The sequence below is a fragment of the Pongo pygmaeus genome, chromosome 9 (genome assembly GCF_028885625.2).
Source record: "Pongo pygmaeus isolate AG05252 chromosome 9, NHGRI_mPonPyg2-v2.0_pri, whole genome shotgun sequence".
In the NCBI taxonomy this organism is placed as follows: Eukaryota; Metazoa; Chordata; class Mammalia; order Primates; family Hominidae; genus Pongo; species Pongo pygmaeus.
This window is the reverse complement of record NC_072382.2, coordinates 104,023,783-104,041,692: the sequence shown is the minus strand read 5'-3', so window position 1 is coordinate 104,041,692 and position 17,910 is coordinate 104,023,783. Positions and strand designations below refer to the sequence as shown.

At 41.0% G+C, this 17,910-nt stretch overlaps 1 long non-coding RNA gene across 1 annotated transcript in view; it reads right to left on the bottom strand.

Annotated features, from left to right (window-relative positions):
* The window catches only part of LOC129008912 (uncharacterized), a 31,609-nt gene extending 21,797 nt beyond the window's left edge, over nucleotides 1–9,812 (bottom strand). The window contains exon 1 of the long non-coding RNA XR_008492594.1: nucleotides 9,697–9,812. This is a non-coding gene — a long non-coding RNA (uncharacterized LOC129008912). The remainder of the gene's footprint in view (nucleotides 1–9,696) is intronic.
* Nucleotides 9,813–17,910: the final 8,098 nt, after the last annotated feature.

Here is a 17,910-nt window from a genome sequence, read left to right as displayed (position 1 = left end):
AGGTTTATTTTCTGTCTGTCAGCATTGACACAAGTGACCTGTATACTCTGAGCCTAGAGATCAGGCTGGAGTGCTCTCTGAAAATTTTGCAAGGAAAGGAAAGATAAAGCAGGCAGTTGATGTTTAAAGGATTTTCTAGGGAAGTTGGAGTTTTAGAACTTACATAAAAATTTGTTGAGGAGGTGGGACTGGATTTTGAGAAGGAGAGTTTAAGCCAGTGGCCCAGAGATCAAAAGATCTTCTGGAGGATCAGGGACAGGAAGTTGAAGATAAAGGGGTATATAGGAACTGAAATTGTCTCCTTGCAAGTTTCACCCATTGTTCTTGGAATACATGTTTGCCTTCTTCACATGAGAGATTCCATATTTTTCGGAGAAAAAGATCTCATACCTCTCCCACCCTGAACCACTTTTCCAAGCTCCGTTCCTCCAATTCTTACTGATATGTTCCTAGACCTTTCACCATCTCCTTACATGCCCTGTTCTCAACATCCTTCTGATATTGAACAAAATATTCAAGAAGAGCTGTGAGACGGATGAGTACACCATAATTGAAACTGATAGCCTTAGGCCTATTCTAACAGTGTAAACATTTCAGAGCTCAGGGAATCCCTAAAGATGATCTAGTCTAAGCCCTTTACTTCACAAATGAAGAAACTGAAGTTAATTACTCATCAGAGCAAGGCACAAGACCGGCTCCTGGTCCAGTAGATAGTCAGGAGTGGACCCAAGCCCAGAATTTCAAGTTAATTATCTTATTCTATTTGAATTCTTATTCTGATGCAACACCGAAAACCCCCTGTTAGATTTGCAAGATCTAGCTCCCTGCCAAAGACTATTTATTCTCTCTAAAGAGATGATGAAATTATTTTAGAAAGAGGGCCAAGTGTCCTATTTGAGAGGAATAATTTATAGTCATTTTATCTGTTTTTCATGAATTATCAGCTTCTTGGTAGCCTTTTAAAGAAAGGGTTAATAAAATAGTTTACAACTTGTTAAAAGAGCTATAGAAAATTATATTAAGTTCTTATATAAACTCTTTGTATGATGCTTAAATTTTTTAGGTCAAACATAAACTGAATCTCAGTAAAAATTATAAGACAGAGGCAATTCAGCTTAAACCATAAGTGGTCCCTGTCACACTTCTTTTGTCTTCTATACAGAGAAAAATATACTTAAAACTAATTTTTCAGAACAGGAAAGGATAACCCATTTGCATCCCTATTTATCACTTCCTTTCACTGTGTTCACTTTTTTCAGGAAAAAGTAAGCCAAATCAAGTAGAAAATGTCAAATTTTTAGTAAAGATACTTAAACACTTCAAAAGGGTGAGCAGTTACATTCCTTTTAAAGAATTCTATCTTAATATTGATGAGAGAATAGTTTAAAAAGGATTATAAGGCCTCCTTTGCATGTAATATGTATCACGCGCAGTAAGACAATTTGTAACTAATCTAGTGGAAAACTGGTTTTACTAGTCCATTTCCCTAAAATAAATCTGCCTATTTGTAGTTGAGAACTTCCTGGAAAATGAACAATAAACACATAAAAGTTTTACTTTTATATGCATTACAAACTTCGGCTGTCAACAATTTGCACAAATTATTTTGGGAAGAATCTTCCTATATGCTCTCCGCTCTGAAAGACTGGTAATTTAAAATAGGAAAATGCACAATCATACAGTGTTAGAATTGCATTAGACAGTAACATAGAGACCACTCCAGATTTTTTTTTTTTTTGAGATGGAGTCTCACTCTTGTGGCCCAGGCTGGAGTGCAGTGGCGCAATCTCTGCTCACTGCAACCTCCGCCTCCTGGGTTCAAGCAATTCTCCTGCCTCAGCCTCCCGAGTAGCTGGGATTACAGGCATGTGCCACCATGCCCGGCTAATTTTTGTATTTTTAGTAGGCACAGGGTTTCACCATGTTGGCCAGGCTGGTCTCGAACTCCTGACCTCAGATGAGCCACCCGCTTCACCCTCCCAGTGTGTTGGGATTACAGGCATGAGCCACTGCACCTGGCCTGCTCTAGATTTTTATCTTGAGAATTGCAGATAACTCTATTGGGTCAGTTTTCTTACACTGTAATCATCCTCACTTTTGATACTTCCATCTACTTCAGTGGTTTTCAAAGTGTGGTCTGGTAGCATAGACAACACCTGAGGACTGGTTAGAAATGCAAATTTTCAAGTCTCACATTAGACCTACTGAATCAGAAACTCTGGGGGGGGGGTGGTGGGCAGCCCCCATATCTTCATAGGTCTGCCAGGAGATTCTGATGCATGTCAAAGTTTGAGGATCAATGCTAGTCCTCTATAGCAATCCACCACATTTTGTTCCTTTATCCTTCCAATGTTTTTACCCTTACAGGAACTATATCACCCCATAGAGATAAGAAAGGAAAAAGCAGCCCCTGACAGCTGGAAGTTGGCCTGGCACTCACATTTAGGCCTTGGTGTGGAACATAAACAGTTTCACTGAACATCAACATCAGACCAGAGCACTCTGTGATCATGACAAAAACAAGAGCACTCTATCATCATGTCTGAACGGAAAAACAAACATGTCCAAACCACAAAAATAACCAAAATATCCCCATCCTAGCTAATACGAGAGGATCTTGCCTCTGCCAATTAAAGCTTTAGACTCCGTTTATTCCTGCCCCCTTCAATAAGATTTGTTAAAACACCCAGTCATAAAATTGCCTCTACTTCCTTGACAGAAACCAATCCAGGCAAAGCTCCGCTTCTCAGTATCACCTAATACAAGCCCAAATCCTAAAATAAGCCTTTCTCACTCGCTTCTACTAAGATGTCCCAGGATGTGCAATCTGCCTTGCTATAAACGTAACCACCTAATGGGCTTGTTATAGTCGGTAACTAGTCAGACATGAGCAGGGCAGCAGAGGACCCCCACCCCCAACACCACCGGGAATATCAGGCAACTATCAGGTGATGGTCAGGTGGTTGTTAACTGTCTCTCTAAAACGATAATTGGTCACAGCCAGTGCCAGGGGAAAGGCAGTTCCCCAATAGGTAGAAAAAAATCTGAAACTGGTGATCAGCAACTTTCCAATAAGATCTTAGGAACTGAGCAAATGGGTCCAAGCATGTGCACTAAGAGGCAAAACGGTGGAGCTTAACTGCTGTAGGACCTTCCTCTAGGAACACTCTACTGGTAAGGGAAGAACAACTTAAGTGAGCATGCGTACAACTCCAGTAAACACACTGTGTGTGCAGTCTCTCCCAAGCATTGGCAGGGCACTGCGCATGTGGACAGCACGCCCCAAGGTAAGAATCAGGGCAGAAGTAATGCAAGGCCCTGGAAGTATGCCAACATATAAAACCAAGTCAAAAGGTCAAACCCTGCACTTGATCTTGAAACCGCCTTTGCAAAATTATGACTGAGCCAGTGAAAGAGATCTAACTTAACAGACTCCATCTTGCTTCTAACCTCCAAACTGTCCTTGTTCATTCCTGGGCATGGACTGAACTAACTTTGAGAGAAATTTAGTTTATAGTTTATAGTTTAAACAAAGACAGTAACAGCCCTTTCCTAAAGCAGACCTCCTTCTTGCCCTGGGGACTAGACTGCCTTTGTAGGACTAACATTAGCCACAAGAGTATAAATTATGGTTTAGGAGTCACGCAGCTGGAGGCTACAACATTCTGACCCTCCCTAAACTGCTCCTAAGATCGGTGTTTGAGATGTTTTGCAGACCTTACACTTGATGGATCAGCTGGCACCACCCAGATCAATAAACTGGCTCATCTGATCTTGTGGCCCCACCCAGGAATGGACTCAGTACAAGAACATGGCTTCGACTCCCTATTATTTTTCATCTCTGACCAATCAGCACTCCTGGCTGACTTGCTTCTCCCTACCCACCAAGTTATCCTTAAAAACTCTGCTCCCCCAATGCTCCGAGAGACTTATTTGAGTAATAATAAAACTCTGGTCTTGGCCGGGTGCGGTGGCTCATGCCTGTAATCCCAGCACTTCGAGAGGTCGAGGCAAGAAGATCATCTGAGGTCAGGATTTCGAGACCAGCCTGACTAACATGGAGAAACTCTATCTCTACTAAAAATACAAAATTAGATGGGCGTAGTGGCGCGTGCCTGTAATCCCAGCTACTCGGGAGGCTGAGGCAGGAGAATCGCTTGAACCCGGGAGGCGGACGTTGTGGTGAGCCGAGATCACGCTAGTGCACTCCAGCCTGGGCAACAAGAGTGAAACTCTGTCTCAAGAAAAAACAAAAACAAAAACAAAACTCTGGTCTCCTGCACAGGCAGCTCTGTGTGAATTAGTCTTTCTCTATTGCAATTCCCCTGTCTTGATGGATCAGCTCTGTCTAGGCAGCAGGCAAGGTGAACCCCTTGGGCGGTTACAATCTCTCAAGTCACCTGTTTGGCCCTCTTCCAAGTGTACTTTATTTCCTTTCTTTCCTACTCTTAAGCTTTTTAATAAACTTTCACTCCTTCTCTAAAACTTTCCTTGGTCTCTCACTCTGCCTTATGCCCCTCCATGGAATTCTTTCTTCTGAGGAGGCAAGAATTGAGGTCGCTGCAGACCCACATGGATTTGCCGCAGCTAACATACTTTGGTGCCGCGTCACTAGGATACATTCTGCTGCTAACAGGTTCTTCCCGCCCACTGCACAGACAAAACCAATTCGCCGTGACCATGATGTTGCAATAAAGAAAGAGTTTGACATGATGCTGGCCACCACGCGTGGGAGATAGAGTTATTACTCACATCAATTGCCATGAAAATTTGAAGGCCAGGGCTTTTCAAGTATAGTTTGGCAGGCCCTGTTGGTGAGGGTTGGTGGCTCCAGGTGGACCCATTGGTCATCAGAAATGCAAAAACCTGAAAAGACATCTCAAAAGACCAATCTTAAATTCTACAATGGTGATGTTATCTGCAGCAGTAATTGGAAAAGTTGCAAATCTGTGACCTCCGGAATAATGGCTGGTAATATTTGCGTCTATCCCTTAGCCGAATTCAGGCTCCTCACAGTCTCCTAACCTGGTGGCCTTTCATAAGCTTTACCAAGGTGGTTTAGTTTTGGTCAAAGGCTATTATCATTTAAACTGTAAACTAAATGTCTCCCAAAGTTATCTTGGCCTAAGCCCAGGAATGATTAAGGGCAGTTTGAAGGTTAAAGGCAAGATGAAGGTTGGTTAGATCAGATCTCTTTCACTGTCATAATTTTCTCACTTAAAATTATTGCAAAGTGATTTCACAAACTCAACTTGATCAATAATAGGTGTGCTCCTGTTGGTCTTTGGCTGGAGGGCATTGACAGAGGGATTATTGCACCAGCTCCTGGCCAGTGCTACTGTAGAGCAGTGCCCTTCCATGAACAGCTGGTTCCCAGTCCAAGGCAAGTACAGAAATTGGGAGTTGTCAGAAGAATTGACAGCAATTTGACAAAGTAATTTTATGTCTGTTGGTTGGATCCAAAAACAGAACACTAGGCTTGTGTTTCCCTATGCCAGTTTAAATTTCATTTTACTAGTAAGTTTTAATTGTATCTTACAGGTGACCTGCAGTAGATTAAAAAAGAAAGAAAGAGGCCGGGCTGGTGGCTCACACCTGAGGGTTTGGGAGGCTGACGCAGATGGATCACCTGAGGTCAGGAGTTTGAGACCAGCCTGACCAAAACGCAGAAACCTCGTCTCTACCAAAAATACAAAAATAGCCAGGCGTGGTAGCACATGCCTGTAATCTCAGCTACTCAGGAGGCTGAGGCAGGAGAATCACTTGAACCTGGGAGGCATAGGTGGCGGTGAGCCAAGATTGCACCATTACATTCCAGCCTGGGCAACAAGAAAGAAAGAGAGAGAGAGAGAGAGAGAGAGGGAAGGAAAGCAAGCAAGCAAGCAAGCAAGAAAGAAAGAAAGAAGGAGGGAAGGAAGGAAGGATGGAAGGAGAGAGAAAGAGAGAGAGAGAGGGAAGGAAAGCAAGCAAGCAAAAAAGAAAGAAGGAAGGAAGGAAGGAAGGAAGGAGAGCGAAAGAGAAAGAAAGGCTCCTCATCAGAAATAGTTTGAAAAGCAGTGTCCTAAACCATGTCCTAACACTATCCTATTCTCTAATGCTTTTCTTTCCAACACTGCTATTACATTAAGATTCTTAAAATTCTGCTTTTAATGTGTAACATTCTTCTCAAGCATCTTTAACATTACAATCTCCTCTGTTTTCTAGTTGAAGATAGAGAAAACTAATATATTTTTAGTACCTACCACATGCTATAAATTGTGAAAATCTAAACATACTCCAATACCCATGACTTTATTTTTTTAAATTGTGTTAAATTTTATTGTGTATGTGTATTTAAGGCATACAACATAATGTTGTGGGATACATATAGATAGTAATATGGTTACTATAGCGAGGCAAATTAACATATCCATCATCTCATGCAGTTACCCATTTGTGTGTGTATGTGTCACGAGGAGCTAAAATCTACTCATTTAGCAGAATTCCCAAATAAAGTACAATTTTATTAACTATAGACTTCATATTGTTCATTAGATATCTAGATTTGCTCATCCTACACATCTGCTACTTTGTAAACTGTAACCTACATGTCTCCATTTCCTCCCTCCTCCCAACCCCTGCCCTTCCCCTGGTAACCACAACCACAGTTTTTTTTTCTCTGTATATTTGACTTTTTTTTTTTTTTTAAGATTCCACATGTAAGTGAGATTTTCGCTGGTGGAGGGTGTCAATGCCTGAAGGGTTGAAGATTGGGAGCAATGACTGGATTACAGAATGAAGAGGACTTACTGAACAATTTGCTTCCAAAAGAAAAGGGAGAAGAAGAAATCCAAGAAGACATCAGCACTTTCACCTTTTATGTCTTCTAGGTTTGACAGGGGTCTGCTATTCTACCCTCAATTCAGGTGAGTCTGTTAGCAGCAGTGAATCTGAATCCGTTTGGGTCTGCAGCAACCCCAATTCTTGCCTCCCCAGAACAAAGAATTTGACTGAGGGGCATAAGGCATAAGGACAGATCAAGGCAAGTTTTAAAGCAGATGTGAAAGTGTATTTAAAAGTTTTAGAGCAGGAACAAAAGGAAGTAAAGTATACTTGGAAGAGGCCAAGCAGGTGACTTGGGAGATCAAGTGCGTGGTTTGACCTTCGACTTGGGGTCTTATACATTGGCATTCCGCATGCGCAGTGACCTGCCAGCACTTGAGAGGGGCCGCGTGTGCACTGTGTTTACTGGAGTTGTACGCATGCTCACTTGAGGCATTCTTCCCTTACCAGTCGAGTGTTCCTAGAAGGTCTTATACCAGTTAAACTCTGCCATTTTGCTGCTTGGTGAACATGCGTGAACCCGCCCGCCCAACTCCATCGGGAAGATGCTGATCACCAGTTTCAGGTGTTTCTATCTATTGGGAGACTGCCTTTCCCTGGTGCTGGCTGCAACAAATTGTTATTTTGCAGAGGCAGTTTAACAACCGCCTGACCATCACCTGATGGTTGTCAGACATTCCTGATGAAGGGGGGCCTCTCCGGCCCTGTTCATGTCTGCCTGGCTACCTACTGTAACAAGCCTTGGCTCCAGGTCATTTGTGCTTCTCAAGGAAGAAAACCAGAGTTTGCTTTGGTAAATGTCTCCATGGTAAAAGCCAACCTCTTTGACCTTTTTGTGTTTCTGCTTTCACTTACTTTTTAGCCTCTGAAAAATCCTAACTTCCTCATCGATTTACTGAAGTCTTCTTCATTAAACGTCATTTTATATTATACTTTCTCCAGTGTTTTTATGCGTTTTCACTGTGGGTCAGCCAAGAAAAATGACTCACTGACTGGTAGTTCTATTTACTGTTCATCTGGAATTTCACTGTTTTCATTTCAAAAATGTCTTCTTTATTTAGTGTGTTAAAGCAAACTAAACATGGCCTGAGAAGGACTCCATACCTCTATATTTGAGTCCTTGTGGATGAACTGCTACCTAACTTAATAGGTAGGCAAGATTGAAAACCTAACTTAGGAGTATGTGCTTGTAACAATCGCTGCGTCTTGGCCAATCCCAGCAGCCATGGCTCAACCAGTCATTTACTGCTGAGTGTTCAAACTGTGTTCAAATAAGGCAAATGCTGAGCTGTAACCAATCCAGCTGTTTCTGTACCTCACTTCCAGTTTCTGTACATCACATTACGTTTTTGTCTATAAATTTGTTCTGACCGCGAGGCACCCCTATGACAGAGGTACTTTCAGAGGTGCTTGAACCAGAGCAATTGTATCTTAAATAGGGGCTTGATAAGATAACGCTAAGACCTGCTAGCCTACATTCCCAGTAAGTTAAGGCATTCTTAGTCACAGGATGATACACGAGGTCAGCACAAGATACATGTCATAAAGACCTTGCTAATAAAACAGGTTGCGTACAGTAAAGAAGCCTGCTAAATCCCACCAAAACCAAGATGGTGATGAGAGTGACCTCTGGTCGTTCTCACTGCTCCACTCCCACCAGCACCATGACACTTTACAAATGCCATGGGCATGTCAGGAAGTTACCCTATATGGTCTAAAAACATGAGGCATGAATAATTCACCCCTTGTTTAACATATAATCAAGAAATAACCATAAAAATGGGCAACCAGCGGCCCTCAGGGCTGCTCTGTCTATGGAGTAGCCATTCTCTATTCCTTTACTTTCTTTGAATCTCTTTCGATTTAGGCTAGAAGTCCAATGAGCTACCCATTGCACCACAGAGCCTGCTTGCTATTCCTTTACTTTTTTAATAAACTTACTTTCACTTTGCCATATGAATTTGCCTCAAATTCTTTCTTGTGTGAGATCCAAGAACCATCTCTGGAGTCTTGATCAGGACCCCATTCCGGTAACAGTACTATTATTTTCCTTATATTACAGTTGAAGAAATGGAAGTTCCAAGAAGCTAAGGGACTTAGGCTTGTAGATAGAGGAGAGGACAGATTGAAGGGCATGCTGTCAGGTGGCACAGCAAATGTATAACCAGGAAGATATGCAGCCATGCATCTCTGGGGTCAGCACACACTTGTGTCTCTTGAAGTCATGGGTTTCGTTCCAGGGTGGCTGTTGTTTTTGGCAGCTGGATAGGACACTAAGGACACCCTTGTCATTTGAACTCTCCCTATTTTACCTAAGAGGAAATAAATTTGTGGTTTGTGCTCCACAATTAGAAGTGGAAGAAATGAGAGCAGAAGCCTTACCTTCCAACACTTATCAAGTGTCTATCCACTGTACTACACAGCTTCCTTAATCCTGAAGTCAGACATTTTATTGGTGTTTTATAAACTATCTGAGCAAACCAATGTGGGAGATACACAGATTGTATTATTTATATAGAAATCCAGCAAGTTGAAAATTGTTCTCACCCTGGGTCAGTTTGTTATTGTAACATTTACAATTTACAGCAAGCAATAAAACAAGATAATACAAAACAAAATAATCTGAACAATATGAACCCTGAAAGATGTCCAGTTAGATTCCATTATAATGCCACCATTATTAGAACCACTCTACCCTTCTAGTATGTCAGAGGGCCATGTGAACTAACTGGTTCAACAAGAAAAAAAAATGTTTTAAGTGTAAGTAAAACTTCCTCCATCTGCTAAGGCATACTGATCTTCTGTAAACAGGTACAATAAAATATAATATAAACAAAAGCCAAGGCTTCCCTGAATGAGAATGGGAATTATCACCTCCCATTCTCAGCTCATCTCACCAGTCTCCTGTGTCTCAGGGCACCAGCAAGCCACCTTGTTGGTCCTTCCCAACAAGGCTATGCAGGAGGACAGGTCTCTGGATGACCTTGACCCACCCAGGTTTCTTACAGAATGCACTGAGAATATGACATCCTGAGATAAGGAAAAAGGCCCAGAACCACCAGGCTATATTCTGCGACATTTGAGCTCAGCAAGCCCCGTGGCATCCAGGATATAAACGCCCAGGGTGGTGTGCTTTCAGTGTCCTTAGCTGTAGTGTGACATGGGGTCTGTGCAGATAAGACTCCACCTACCCTGGATGGCTTTCCTGAGCTCTGGAGGACCAGCTTGTCAGGGATCCTAGGCTTTGGTTTATCCTTGCTGCTTATCTGTGAGTATTAAATCTGTTTGCCTAACTTGGTATGTACAAATGTTCTGTCCCACCAGACTCATACAAGTGGTAGAGAACCTTTGCAGGCTAACCCTTATTAACAAGAGTGAAGATCAGGCCTTGTAACAGATTCAAATCTGGACACACTACCTCTGAGACTGGGGTACTCACACATTCTAGCTAAGTGTCTAAGTACTCCACTTAACCCACCTGCAATAAACTTGAGGTTACATAAGGAAGGAAACCTGCCATGTTCACCTTTGTCTCACTACCACCTACCACAGCCCTAAAGCATACTAGGAGGACAATACCTATCTTTGGAATGCTGTCACATTAGATAATAAAGGACTCAATCAGTTAATGGATGTCATGGTGACTAAAAATCAGGGATAGAATGGTTCACATGTAGCATATTCCTCCTGTGGTCACAGACAATGTCTGTGTGGAAACATTAGAAGATTTCAGTTCATCTCAAACCCCAGATAAACCACTAGTGAGATATGGCTGATAAAAATGGCACAGCCTTACGATTGACTTAACAGGAATATGGTGCTCAGAAGAAAGAAGGTTAATAGGGGAGTCTTCACTCCTGTGTCACTTCCCAGGCATTCTAAATGCTGTGCTCAATCTAACGGGAGCTGGTCCTTCTTTTGTCCTTTCTCTTCACATTGTTTATCTTCCACTTCGAAGAAGGCTTTCCATCCCATCTTTTATCTCTCTACCATTCTTCTTGGAGTTCTTTCTGGTTCCACAATACCAGTCCCCACACTCTCAACTTACGTCTGTTTCCCCTGGAATCCCTATTACAATGCTATAGCACTTAACTTTTTGCTTAATATTTTAGCTATTTATATACACATCTTCTTTAACACTGCGAAGCACTGCTCAAAAGAAAGCAATTTTCATTATCTTTTGTTAGATTTGCTCCATGTATGTTTTATATCTATTACTTCTCTTTGCATCATTAGATTGTAACCTCTGCATTTCTTTGTAAATTACACATTGCCCCTAGCTAGTTGTTCTGAACAAAGAACAAATGTTGCTAATCTGGTGATCTACAAGCCATAATAAGAGGAAGCTGACATGCTAGGAAGGAACAAGAACATACACTCCAAGACAGGAGTGAGGTTTTGAAACATCCCTTAGTATATAACTACATACGTGTATTCTCTAGTTACATTATTTTCATGTCCACAACTTGGTAAGCAACTCAGGATATAAGCAGATAATTCCCGGAGAGGAAATAAAAATGGCTAATAAATATAGGCAAAGATGTTCCATCTCAGTGATTAAGAAGGGAAGTTCAAATTAAACAAAATGAGACACCGTCATTTGCCCATCACATTGCCAAAAAGTGTCATCACATTTATATTAGTAAAAATCAGAAATAACTGAAATATCTGTCAAAAGTGAGGTGCTAAAGTAAATTACATCCATGTCTGAATACTACATAGCCATCACAATGAAGCATACACACCTATGTATACACATGGAAAAATGATTATGACATATTGTCAAATTTTTTAAAAGCAAGTTGCAAAGCATGTATTTTCGGGAAAAACCCACATGTTCTGTTTCTGTGTTCATATAAATACATATTCAAATATCTATGTAATTGTAGGTGCAAAACCTAAAACTAAAACAAAGACACAAACGGAAACAAAGGTCTGGAAAGAAAAACACTCAAGTGCTAACTGTGGTTACCCCTAGGGAAGTAAAACAGGAAGGATTTTTTTCTTTTTATTTTAGGTACTTCTGTGCATTTTTTGTTCAACACTAAAGTAATACTTTTGACTTTCTTTGAAATGAAAAATAAAACCAATAAAATTTGTAGTCATAAAAGTAGTTATAAAATGTTTTAACTATTCTAGACAACAGTGACCCGACTTCAGGAACTGCATGCATGAGTAGTCTAAGTATTCTTTATAACTCTATGCTTGCCAAATTATTTACACATATTTGTGTCAGTTACAGAAATCTGAAGCCCTATGTGGTAGCCTAGAAGAGTTGTTTCCATATTGTAGATGAGGTAAGAAAGAAACTAAAAAAAAACAAAATATTTAATACTTTATATAAATTGACAACCCAGGGACAGGGCCCTCAGAAACAATTTACCTGATTATTGTTTTATGTTAGGGATCAGAAATTCAAATGCAAGTATCAGAAATTAAGAAGCCAGCTGGGAATAAAACAATACGGAGAGTAAGGAGAGTTCAAATACTGCTTAAAGGGAGCAGCCATTTCCTAACTCCTGTTGAGAGGATGGGTCTGGTATTACCAGATCGTTCAATGTTTCCAGAGAAACCAGGAAGCAGAATTTTTATATTGATACTCTCGGGTTTTAAATTTTAGCAACCAATTTTTAAAATCCTAAATGCTGTGTTGATAAACACTGTGAAAGCCACACAAAACTTATCTCCTGGCTGGATGTGGCCTGCAGCCTCCTGTTTGCCATTTTTGGGTTTTCCCATCTTTGAAGCATTCTAGTGGACAAAGTCTAACACAAAAGTCCCCAACCTTTTGGCACCAGGGACCAGTTTTGTGGAAGACAATTTTTCCACGGAGAGGTGGGAGATGGTTTCAGGATGAAACTGTTCCACCTCAAATCAGGCATTAGATGCTCATAAGTAGTGCACAACCTAGATCCCTCATGTGTGCAGTTCACAATAGGGTTTGTGCTCATATGAGAAGCTAATGCTGCAGCTGATCTGACAGGAGGCAGAGCTCAGGTGGTAATGGCTCGCCCACTGCCACCTCCTGCTGTGCTGCCCAGTTCCTGACAGGCCATGAACAGGTAATGGTCTGTGGCCCAGGGATTGCGGACCCCTATTTTAACACATCCTTCAAGACTCAGATCAATTCCCTCTTCTTACACTAGCCCTTTGCCTGTGGTATTACAAAATATTAGAATTCAAAAGCAGGTGGATTGCCTGAGCTCAGGAGTTCAAGATCAGCCTGGGCAACATGGCGAAACCCAGTGTCTACCAATAATAATATATATATATATTAGAGTTCACAGGTATTTCAGAAATATCTTGTTAAATCTCTCATTTTTTATTGCAGTAAAATATATAACATAAAATTTGCCATATTAACCATTTTAATTACACAATTTAGTGGCATTAATTACAGATGCAATGTTGTGCAACCACCACCACTAGCTATTTCCAAAAATTTTTCATCACCCCAAACAGAAGCTCTGTACCCATTAAACAATAACTTTAATTATTGCCTCCCCCAGTCCCAGACAATTTCTAATCTACTTTGTTTCTATGACTTTGCTTATTCTAGGCACCTAACATAAACGGAATGATTCAATATATTTCCTTCTGTGTCTGGCTTATTTCACTTAGCGTAATGTTTTTGAGATTCATCCATGTTGTAACATGTATCAGAACATCATTTTTTCATGGCTCATTAATATTCCATTATATGTGAATACATTTTCTTTTTTTTTTTTCTTTGAGACAGAGTCTTGCTCTGTTGCCCAGGCTGGAGTGCAGTGGCGCGATCTCGGCTCACTGCAAGCTCCACCTCCTGGGTTCACGCCATTCACCTCTCTCAGCCTCCCGAGTAGCTTGGACTATAAGCGCCCACCACCACGCCCAGCTAATTTTTTGTATTTTTAGTTGAGATGGCATTTCACTCTGTTAGCCAGGGTGGTCTCCATCTCCTGACCTCATGATCCACCCGCCTCAGCCTCCCAAAGTGCTGGGATTACAGACGTGAGCCACCGTGCCCTGCCCACATTTTCTTTATCCATTCATCTTCTGATGGACAATTGAGTTGTTTTTACCTTTTGGAGATTGTGGGTCACGCTTAAAACATTTGTGTACAAGTATGTGTTTGAATCCCTGCCTTTGGTTCTATACCTACGAGTAGAATTACTGGGTAGTGTATACTGGGTATACTGGGTATTACTGGGTAATGTATACTGGGTAATTCTATATTTAACTTTTTGAGGAACCACCAAACTGTTTTCATAGTGACTGTACATTTTACATTCCCATCATCAATGTATGTAAAATGCTCATTTTTAAGATGAAGAACCCACGGGCAACACCAGTGAGAGAGCTCAACCATAGACACAGGAAGTCAGCTGCAATGCACAGCTGACATCAGAAACCAGGTATCTTGACTCTCAGTGTAGACACAGCCCTCTTTCCAAGGTTAAATCCATTAAAATTTAAACCAGATGATCAGGCAAATGGCTGGAATGTCTATGCAAAGACTGGGTCGTTACAAATAGATCACTTGATATGTTTAGAAGAGAGAATGTGAGTAAGTTCTAGAGTTTTTTCTCCATCATGGAATGTGGTTTTCTTTTATCTTTTTCTTCCTCAGGCCTAGGCTCTAAAAGTAGATTAGATCATATTTGTTTTTAGCCTTGTACCTAATTGTAGGATAGTCAGAAAATGTCTTTTATCATTATTAGAACTATAATTCTAAAATAACAACTTAAAAAAATTCCTTGAAATGCAATACATATTTATTTCAGAAAAGCTGAAAAACTTAGAAAAGTAGAAAGGAAAAAAAAAAGATCACTCAGAGAATGGTCAACCAGAAATATGACTATTAATCTTTACCTTTTTTCCAGACTTATTTTTTTTCTAGGAATGGTATTTTTGTTTGGTATATATTATTGGAACTATAAAATCTTAAAGCTTAAGGCAATTATTATGTTTTGGGGTGAAGTTTAAAAATCAAATAAGGAAAAATAGATATTAAGTTCTACATTTAGTTAGTACTTCTTCCTACCAACTTACAGCCCTCACAGTCTGGTGACAGTTTCGGTGGAGTGCTGTTACTTACTTGTCCACGTGGAAATGTGTCATTTACTTAAATATAACACCTGCAGGGGCATGGCCACACATTATATTATTTTGCTTTTTCTTCCATGCCTTATACAATGCTGCACATACAATAGATGCTCAGAAAAAAGCTTTCGGATGATTTTTACTGATTTCATGCCATCATTAAGGTTAACACCCTCAGAATCTCCATAGATAGTAGTAGCTCAACCCAGGCCCTGCAGGGCCCAGTCTTGACGACTTTCACATTCCAAGAAACTTGGTTTAGAAATCTAAGGTAATTTAAAAGTTATTTGAATTTTTACTTTCATTGCTTGAAGAATATTAAAATGAATTCCACTTGTAACCCATAATGGTAGTCTTAAATCCTCCTTGGCCCCATTCTTCTTCTTTTTTTTCCCCTCTTTCCTTTTTTCCCTTCATTGCTCTTGCTTCAGTATGTCCACGGCTGACTTAAAGCCCCCATCTCAAAATCTCTACCAAAATTCTCTCTGAACTTGATTCCTTGTGATTCTTGGTTTTGCTTTTCGTCCCCCCTTCCTTTGGCTTCTATTCCTTCTTCCTTCCCACCAGGAAATCACAGCCCTTGGCATCATCTTGGCACTCACGCTTGTTTCTTCACCCGGCCCTTCTCTCCTCGGTCACTGCTTCTGCTCCATGAGCAGTCAGAAGTGGAGCTGACAAGCTCAGCCTCTCATCTGGAGACACTGGAGTCAGGGCAGAAGGGAGGAGAGAGGAGAAGATCACAAATGCTTATCATTTAATGTCCTTTCTTTTATTCTCATTACACAGTGAAATTCTAATATATTTACTTATTGGGGGTGGGCTACATGAAAGGTCTCTGGAAAAAATATGTGGCAATTATAAGGGTAAAATGATAAAATTTTCTTTGAGGAGGGAGAACACTGCCTACCCATCCTCCCCTCTTTAGGGTGTCACCCTGACAACATAATAGTTCTGACCTTCTGGTTTTACATGCAAGGTCATGGGCCTTCTGACCTTTGAAACTGTCAACACTTACCTCTGGGATTTTGCTGAGGTCTCTCATCGGTACAATGATGGGTGTAATGAGACATCACACAGTACATCCTTTTGTCTCTCATAGAAATAAGAGGTTTTAGGCCAGGCACAGTGGCCCACGCCTGTAATCCCAGCACTTTGGGAGGCCGAGGTGGGCAGATCATGAGGTCAAGAGATCAAGACCATCCTGGTCAACATGGTGAAACCCAGTCTCTACTAAAAATACAAAAATTAGCTGGGCATAGTGGCGGGCCTGTAGTCCCAGCTACTCGGGAGGCTGAGGCAGGAGAATTGCTTGAACCTGGGAGGCAGAGGTTGCAGTGAGCCAAGATTGTGCCACTGCACTCCAGCCTGGGTGAAAGAGCGAGACTCCGCCTTAAAAAAAAAAAAAAAAAAAGAGGCAAAAGGCAAAGTACACCTGGTATATGACCACTAGACTGGTAAGGGAAAAATGCCACAAGTGAGTGTGCATACAACTCCAGTAAACACAGTGCACATGCGGCCCCTCCCAAACGCCAGTAGGCCACCACCACACAGGCAGACAACCCCCACAAGGGAAGAATAAAGGGAGACGTAATGCAGACCCCAAACATATAAAACTCCAAATCAATGGTCAAACAGTACACTTGATCTCTCAAGTTGCCCGTTTTGCCCTCTTCCAAGTGTACTTTATTTTCTTTCATTCCTGCTCTAAAGCTTTTGAATAAACTTTCACTCCTGCTCCAAAACTTGCCTCATTCTCTCACTCTGTCTTAGGCCCCTTGGTCAAATTCTTTCTTCTGAGGAGGCAAGAGTTGAGGTTGCCGCAGACCCATACGGATTCACCACTGCTAACACAAGTAATAATCAAAATGCAGTATTCCTGGGTGAGAGCAAACTTAGGGAGCATCCAATAGTGCTTACTTCCCTCTTGACTCATGTAGATACCAACAGATGATCACTGAAATATTGTATTCAGTTTGGCTAACTCTGTATGCATTCCTGATGAAGGCTGCTATTAAGAGATTCAGAAATGACAGAAGGACAGTAGGACAGAATTCAAAAAGTGTGGGTTAGTATTCCAGGATATGAGATGTGAAGCTACCACTCACCCAGTTGCTCAAGCCACAAACCTAAAAGGATTAATTTCTCTTTCCCTCAGCCATTATATCCAACTGACTCTACTCTCAATCCACATCCTAAATCCATTCACTTCTTCCATTGTCACCCCTTCTACCCTAGTTCAAGCCCCCAACAATAGCCTCATAACTGGTCTGTTTCTACTCTTGTTCCTCCAAAGAAGACGGTGTGATGTTTTTAAAAATATATAAAGCATAAGATGACTTGCCAACTCTCAAATGGCTTCTCATCACATTTTGTTTTGTTGTTCTTGTTCTTTCCACACATCATATTTAAAATAAAATCTAAATTCCTCATCTAAAAAGGCCCAGATCTCCCCTTGTACCTCTCTGTTCTTATTCACTGAGCTTCAGGCACACTGGCTTTCTTTTTATTCCCCCAACACACTATGCTGGTTGAAATGTACTTCCCCCTGGTTTTCACATGGCTCCTTCTAAGGACTCAGTTTAACTGTTACCTACTACAGAGGACTTCCCTGACTGCTTATTCTGAAGTCACCACCCAGTTGTTCATCACATCGCTGTGTTTTCTCAGCACTTATTTCTAGTTGTTTCTTGTGTGTGCATATGTGTGTGTATTTGTGTGTTCAACTGCTCAATTTTTGTTGAATGAATGGACTGGTAAGCCCTACTTCTCCAATTTTTTAGATGAGCAACTGAAAATATTGAGCAGGGGTTAAGACTAACAACTTTCATCTTTTTTTAACCTTCTCCACAACAGCAATTTTATCTTTTGTCAATTTCTCTGTCATGATTAGCAATGAAACTTTTGCTATGGAAAGTGGTTATGTTCAGAGGCAGCAAAGAGGAATGGCCTGGAGACTTGCAACTCACTCCATATGTAGACTTGAAGAAATAAGAACACCAAAGT